This window comes from Mesocricetus auratus, unplaced genomic scaffold (assembly GCF_017639785.1).
Source record: "Mesocricetus auratus isolate SY011 unplaced genomic scaffold, BCM_Maur_2.0 Super-Scaffold_100013, whole genome shotgun sequence".
Lineage (NCBI taxonomy): Eukaryota > Metazoa > Chordata > Mammalia > Rodentia > Cricetidae > Mesocricetus > Mesocricetus auratus.
In genome coordinates, this window is record NW_024429196.1 from 54,690,116 (window position 1) to 54,698,361 (window position 8,246).

An 8,246-nucleotide genomic window follows, 5' to 3' on the forward strand; every position below is an offset into this window, starting at 1 on the left:
TGATTCAAACTTGGGGAGTCTGAACACAAGTTGTTTATTTTAGAAATATTTAAACTCAGGACAATAGGTGAAAATGATTCGTGTGATGATTAACTCAATCCCTAGTATGCAACAAAGTATACCTAAATCTCTGAGGAGCAAAGTAATTTAAATGAGATCCGACATGACTACATTAAAACTCTTTTTGAAGTACACGTGACACCTTCCATAAAGATAGCTTCTATAGATTGAGAAAAACAAGTTTCTGAGAAGGATCTCAGAGAGTCCAGGTTAGGAAAGCCTCTGGCCACACAGGTTGCACAAAAGTCACCAGGCTACATAGGACATCCGCTCCAGCCTTCTGGGAAGAAAACAGGTTTTGCATTTCTTCTTTTGAAAGAACAACTCAGTGTGCTTAACATTTCTGGTTCCCCTAATACATGCCTGTGAGCACAAAGACTAATGTGGCCCCTACAAATGATGACATTTATAAAGAGTTTTATATGTTTTGTGAGTCAAAGACAACCCTTATGTGGGAAAACTTGCAACAACTGATTAAAAAAATCATTATCATCAAGAAATGTAGAGTAACACCAGGAGGTCAGTTCCAAGACTGACTGATCTCTTGGGGCTCTGAGTTGTGTTCTTACCACAGTAAATGATGATAGAATATGTCTTTCCAACTAGCCACTTTGCCAAGAATTCACTGTGTCTAATTCACAGTTTAATCTTCAGTAGCTATGTATGGCAAGAAGCGATTTGTATCAGGTTCTCTTGTCTGTTGAATGGATAGATGGACAGAGGACTTCCCATTTGGATCTTGAGCCTCCTAGGCCTCAGAAGCATAGAGTGTTGTGACAGAGAGGCAATCCAATCCACCTTTTATCCCTGATGTACGGCTACAGTGAGCCGCCCTCCTGGTCACATGTCCTAGGGATACTACTCATGTGTATATGTTGTGTTATGTTGGTAGTTATTTTTGTAGAATCAGACAAGTAAACTTCTACCTATATCTTAAAAAAATTTGACTTCCTGCCTCTCTTGTCTGCTTCAAAGTCTTCCAAGATACTAAATCCATACTAATTGTCTCAGTTGCTTCCTTTTGCTGTGATAAAGACCACGACCAACTTGATCCTGATCACAATCCTTCACTGAGGGAAGTCAAGGCAGGGACCACGAGCATGAACTGAAGCAGAGGCCACAGAGGAGTGCTGATTGCTGGCTTGTTATTTGTGGCTTGCTCAGCCTGCTTTCTTATACTACCAAAGCCCACCTGCTCAGAGTGACACTGCCCACAGTGGGATGGGCTCTCTCACATCAATCACTAATTAAGAAAACGCCCCCACAGGCTTGCCTACAGCCAGTCTTATGAAGGCATATCTCGGTTGATGTTCTCTCATCCAGAAGACCAGCACATTAATATTTATTCCAGTACTTTTGCATGTAGAATTTTGGTTTTCATATTTAACTCTTTAATCAGTTTGAAAAAAATTTCAGGGTATGAAGTGAGACTGATTTGTCCCCCAGAGAACAGTTGTCCTACTTAACATCTGCTCGGCCCACTGTTTCCCCAGATTTTAGGTACCACCTTAATTAGACAATTTCCACATTCCTCCTGCCCTTATCAGTAGATGCAGTCCTCTTCTATAAACTGTCAGTTTCTCATTTCTGACTGGTTGAAGACTGTCTTTGGACCACTCCCCTCTCCTCTTGTCCTGGTTTACACTTCCAGAGAAACCGAGGAATTGGTTTGGAAAGTTGGGATTCTGATTGGAGAGTACAATAGAATTATAGATTATTCTGGGGAGAACGGTGTTTCTGCCACATGTCATGATGCAGCAGGAAAGGACCTCATATGTTAAACAGACAGGAATTATGGTTTTTTTTCTTCCAGCCTCCAGAACAGTGAGCCAATACCTCGTCTCAAGTATTTTGTGACAGAAAAAGAAAATATACAAAGATATTTAGAATGCAAGTTCAATAGATTATGTAGGGGGTTAAGCTTCCTAGAATGTTGGCACTCAATAGTGAAGATTTAAAAGTACATTGGACTTGCCGTGAGCCAAAGCAATCAGTTAGCCAAGTTAGTTACTAGAGAGCTGTTCTATTAACTAAACACAACAGCAATCAGTGGTGCCTGGGAATATGGTTTAGTTGGTAAAGTATTGTGCTTGCCCCACAGGGACCTGAGTTTGATGTTCATAATCAATTTTTAAAATTTCAGACATGGTGGTTTGCACTTGTAATCCTGTATCTCTGGTGGTGGAGATTGGCAGATCTCTGGGACTTGCTGGTTCCATTAACTTAACTTTCTTGGCAAGTTCCAAGCCAGTGAGGGACACTGTCTTTAAAAAGGTGGCTGGTTCCTGAAGAATGATACTCAAGTTTGTCTTCTGGCTTCCACCCACACATGTATACTGTATTCATACATACCTGAACACACATGAGCCCCTGTACACATAGGAACCTCCACTATCTCTACCACTCTCTCTTCCCCACCCTCTCTCTCACTGACACACACACACACACACACACACACACACACTTAATGAATTGAAAACTGCATAAATCCTAACATTTTGTATGCCATATGAAATCAAGTAACTATTGCTAATATTTACTGTATTACCTTAATAGAAACATGTAGGTGCTGAACCAGTGGCATAAGCCTGAAATACAAGCACATAGAAGGTTGAAGTAGGAGAATTGTTAAGTTTGTGGTCAGTTTCGGATATGTAGCAAGACTCTGTCTCAAAACACCAAGAGAAGGATAAAGGAAGAAACATAGGCTTATTGAAAGTGGGGGAGAGGAATCCTACTTAATTTCTTAAATATTTTAAACTAATATGATATTTTACACAGAAAACTGAAATTTGTGGCACATCTTCACAACTGGCTCTGAAATATGTGCAATGTTAAAATAGTTACACTTTTTAAATACATGAGACAATTTCTTCTGTAGAAACACAGTCTCAATAGGATCTTGTGTAACAGTCTACAAAATGAAGGAAGGGCTGGCGCAAGCGCGCTTTGAAAACCTTGTCCAGTAACGTCCACTGGCTCATGTAGTGCTCAGCTCTCCCGCACTCTTTCCTGCACACTGAAGCTTGCCTTTAGGGCCATCCTACACTGTGTTCTCTTTCTCCACACACCCCTTGGCTCATATTCCTGGCGTTTTAGTAGTGTCGTCTCTTGAACACGTAGCATCAGGGCCCTGAGAGTTCAGCTGTAGAAATTCTTTTGTACTTTACAATCTCTATATGTCTCCGAGCCATCAGCTTCTTTAATGTTGAACTATAACTCCTTGAGTTCTTAATTGTTTTCATTTCATGTATTCACTCACTCACTCACTCACTCATCCACTCACTCATTGACTTAGTTTGTTTACTTCAGTGCTGGAGGTTAAATCCAGGGCCTGGGCATGCTAAGCTCAGACTCACCCACCAGGTGCCAGGTGAACAGTATTTTGTTGTTGTTGTTGACTGTTTGTAGAGATTTGAGTTTTGCTAGAGATGTTGGAATGAAGTGGATAATTGAATTGTATCATGGAAAGATGGCAACTCAGCAGGTTCTACTGGAATACCATTTACCTTGTCTTCCATCAGTCTCAGCTGCCTTGTTGAGTGCAAGTTTATTGGAGATTGTAAAATTACCAGTGTTTGATTTTAATTGGCAGCAAGTGAAAAGGCATTGATATTGAAGTGTAAGAAAATCCTAGGATAGTACAGACCTACTCCCCTTTGTGGACTCAATTCTATGATGGGTCAGGTTGGTTTCTGGACCTCAGAGCTTGGAGACACATGCCCCTATTCTCCTCTAAGCTCCTCCATGGAATGAAGACAGTAGCACCTAAATCATGATGTCAGGGCTGATACTCAATAGACTTACAAATGTCAGCCCTAGGCCCTAGGTTCACTCCAAGTTGTTTCACGTTCTGTATTAGTGATTTCTCCCACCCTAAAAAGGAAATGAAACCCTTTTCAGATGAGACTTCCAGAGAACAATATCATGATTTTCTTGAGTAGAAAAGAATTTGTAATGGACATAATAATCTTGTTTAAAGAAACAGACTGGAGCAAAATGTATCAAACATCTATCTTAATTTTGATGTTTTGTAAAACACCTTCAGTTTTGTTCTACCCAGAGTTCCCTCCTGCCCACCTCTTAGAAGTGGTCATCCCTTTCCTTGTGTCACTAAAGATAGTCTTACAAAAACTCTGAAGATATTAGCAAGCCAGTTTTCTACCACAGCGACATCACGAGGCTCTCCCCACCTTCAGCTGTGGTTTTTGCTTATTTCATTTGAGATAAACTGAGAAAAGTTCTGGAATTGGAATGCTGCCACAGGACAGCCTCTCAGACCTTCCTTAGACTTTACCTATCCTTGGGGCTATGGCCCATGATGGGCGGTTTCTCATCAGGAAATTCTTGACCTTTGAAAATTACACAACTATTAAAGGCACTTGCCACATTTCACAGGAAAGAAGGTGTCTTACCTACTCACCTGTAGCTGTGAAGAGACACCATGACCAAGACCAGTTTATAAAAAGGAAGCATTTACTTGGAGGCTTGCTTACAGTTTCAGAGAGTGACTCCATGACAGTAATGACAGGGAGCACGGCAGCAGGCAGACAGGCAGGCAGGCATGGTACTGGAGCAGTAGCTGAGAGCTTACATGTTGAAACAACAATCATGAGGTGCAGAAAGAGAGGAGGGAGGCAGGGGAGAGGGAGAGAGGGAGGAGAGAGGAGCATGTATTAACTGGAATGCTCAAAGTCCCCCTAGTAACACACCCCTCCAACAAGGCACACTTAGTCCTTTCCAAACAGTTCCACCAGCTGTGGACCAAACATTCAAATGTAAGAGCCTATGGGGATCATTGTCATTCAAAGTGAAGCATATGAGGTAAAGCGAAAGGGAGCCGATTGGATGTAAGTGAGGTTGTATAGATCCAGATACAGATAATGTTTTGAAATACTGGATCATAAGCTGGGGAGAAGACTCAGTAAGCAAAGTGCTCATATCACACACATGAGGACCTTCATTCAGGTCTCCAGCATCCAGGTGGTTGTCCCGACCCGCAGGACACTCATCGTGGGTCTGGTGGACACCTAGGGAAAAGATGGGGGGCAGGGGATACAAAGACGGACGCCAAGACAAGAGTCTGATCAAGGAGACAACTTTATTCATCCCAAAGGGATTCATATAGGGGAAGGGAGGAGGGGAAGGAATGGGGGTGTGCTGTAGCTGCGATGAACCTGGCGGAGCTGAAGGTCTGTGGGATGGGTAGGGCATCCTGTGTCCTCTGGTAACCTAATGGCAGACTCTAACTTTATCTTTCACAATCCACCTTCTGTTGTTTGAGCCTACGCCCTAGATAAGCCGTAGGTCTGTTTCTGGAATTTGGCAGGTAGCAGGGTGGTCCCCAGTCACGTACTTTCTATGAGGGTCTTTTCTTATGAGTACGTGAGGCAACCGTACCTGGTTGATGGCCAGAGGTCCCTGACAGGTGGCCATCTGTAACCCCAACCCTGGGGATGAAGACAAATGGATCCCGAGGGCCCTCTGGACAGCCAGACTAATGAAAAGCATCTGGTGTCTCCAGATGCCATGAAACACCTTGTTTCACAATATAAGGTGGAGAGCAATAGAAGAATACATTGCCCATCCACCTTTGTCCTCCACATGCACAAACACACAGGCAAGATTTTGTTCACACACACACACACACACACACACACACACACATGCACACACACAAATAAAATAATACAAATTTAAAACCGCTGAGTCATGACCAGAGTGTACCTCTTTATTTATTCGCATCTTCTTCATATTTCTCGGTGATGTTTGTAGTTTTCTATATATAAGGTCCTGAACATCTTTTAATCGACATATTATTGGACACTAGAGTAGTTTCTGATTTACTCTTCATGGCGTTTTTAAAAAATTAAGTATTAAGATTATATGGACATAAAAATTAGTTTTGTAAATTGAACCAGCTATCTTACTGAACTTATTTCAGTACTAATAATTTAAATTTTCTAACAAGATAATCTAAAACATTATGAAGTTTCTCCTTCCTTTCTAAAATAATTCTATATTTTCGACTTACTGTATCAGCCAGACTATATTAACTTACTAGATTATTTTTCAATTATTAATTATCTTCATTGATTACTAAGAGCATGAATCTTTTTCTCATTTTGCATACACATTTCTCCTTTAATTGCTTTCTATTTTTGTTCTTTCATTTTGAAGGAATGTTACTGAGTGCATCCAAATTTAAAAGCTTTATATTTTCCTGGTGCCCTGAATCTTTTTCTTATAAGATGTCTATTTCTAGAATAGGAAACGTTATTTTTGCTTAGCACTCATATAGATACATCTGTTTCTATGGTTAGGTTTGCACGGTGTGTTCATGAGTGAAATGCTTCCAGTTTGGAATTTAAGGGGGCTTGGGGGGCAGATTGTTCTTTGTATTGAGATTAGAAGAGTTATTAACATCGTAGATGGACAGTTAGACAGAAGGATGGCTGGACATTGAGGATAGATTTCTCCTCATAAATGCATAAGGATCCTTACACATATTCAAAAAAGATGTAAGAGTAAATTGAAGTCTCTCTCTCTCTCTCTCTCTCTCTCTCTCTCTCTCTCTCTCTCTCTCTCTCTCTCTCTCTCTCTCTCTCTCTCTCTCTCTCTAACCCAAGGTTGATCTTGTTGAGGATACAGAGAGTATCACATAACTGGTAAACATTTTTCCTGGTTGGTCATTTCTTGGGGCCCATGGGGCAGGAAGGCATGAACCTAGAGAAAAGGCGACTCTAGAAACCAAATGACTACAGTTACTGGAACGGCCACAGTTCAACCAAAGTGGCGGAACTTTACAAGATGGCAGGGTCCTGGCCAGAAGTCCGTTTTCTCATTGTCACAGCTAAAGACCCAAGAGGCAGTTTAATGTCAGAAAGATGGGTGAGCTGATGGCTTTGGAGGTCCTTCTCCCTGGTTGCTCAGTCCAGGAGCCTGGCACTGCATCGTGGCTGTGGGAGTGGGTGGCACATGGCTGAGATTCTGCTTTGCTTCTGAGCAGAGGAGAAGCAGAGAGCGACAGAGAGGGACCTAGATAAGACAACAGCCCCCACAACTGCACCCCACTGACCTGCTTACTCCAGCTCAGCCCACCCCTAAAGTTTCCAGAACCTCCCCAAATAGAGCCAACAGCTAAGGACCACATGTTTAACACGAGACTGCAAAGGACCTTTCTTACTCAAACACATAGAAAATCTTTGTCCTTTCAAATTATGTTTCCTTTAAATATTACACTTTTCAAGCCAGACTTAGCGCCTTTGTCTCTTCACTCAAACATTTAGTCAGTTTATATTCCAAACAACTACTTAAATACCTTAAATGCCTTCCTTGGATTGATAAGGCATTATTTATTTTTCTTTGGTTTAATTTAGACGCTATCCAACCGTTATACTGTTCTTTCAGACTTTAGGCATTTCAGCACCCATCACTGACTTATTAACTTACCACACAATGCAAGGACCTTGGAAACTTTTCTCTAAGGGAAGAAAGTGCTAGAGACTCAACTATACCTCTAGCCCAAGGACCAAAGAGCATTAAACTCCATTCCCCATCCTATGAATTCTACATTAACATTTATTTTTATTTATTTAGAATTATAGTCTAAATACGTTGTGATATTGTGCCAGTTAGCCTCAAGCATGTGAGTTCAAATAATCATCTTGCACCAGCATGATAGGTATCCAGAATTATAGTCATAAGCCTCCAAACCTGTATCATCACTTGTTTTAATTCTATAGACATTGGAAACACTTTAGAAACTTGCTGTTTTATATGATCAATATTTGTTTAAATTTACCATATATGCACATTTTCCTTGTTTTTTATTTTCCTCTTCCAACTCTGACATTTCTTGTACATAAGAATCTTCCTCAGAGTGGTTTAAAGGCAAAAATCTGCTTAATCAATGCTCTTAGCTTGTGTTTGTCTGAATTTATCTTGAAGGATATTTTTCTGCAATATGAACTAAGTTAAAGTTGGTAGGCGTTGGAGTTTTCTTTTCCTAACACATTGGAAGAACCCTCTTTGGCTTGGCTTTCACAGTTTCTGTGGCTGTGTGTTGTCAGTGTGGCTTCTCTGTCTCTAGTCCCTTTTATTTGGTTGTTTTTGTGATCTTTGCCTTAAGACTTCTGCAGTTTTTCTAGCATATGCTACAGACTTGTTTTGTTTCCCCTGCTAGG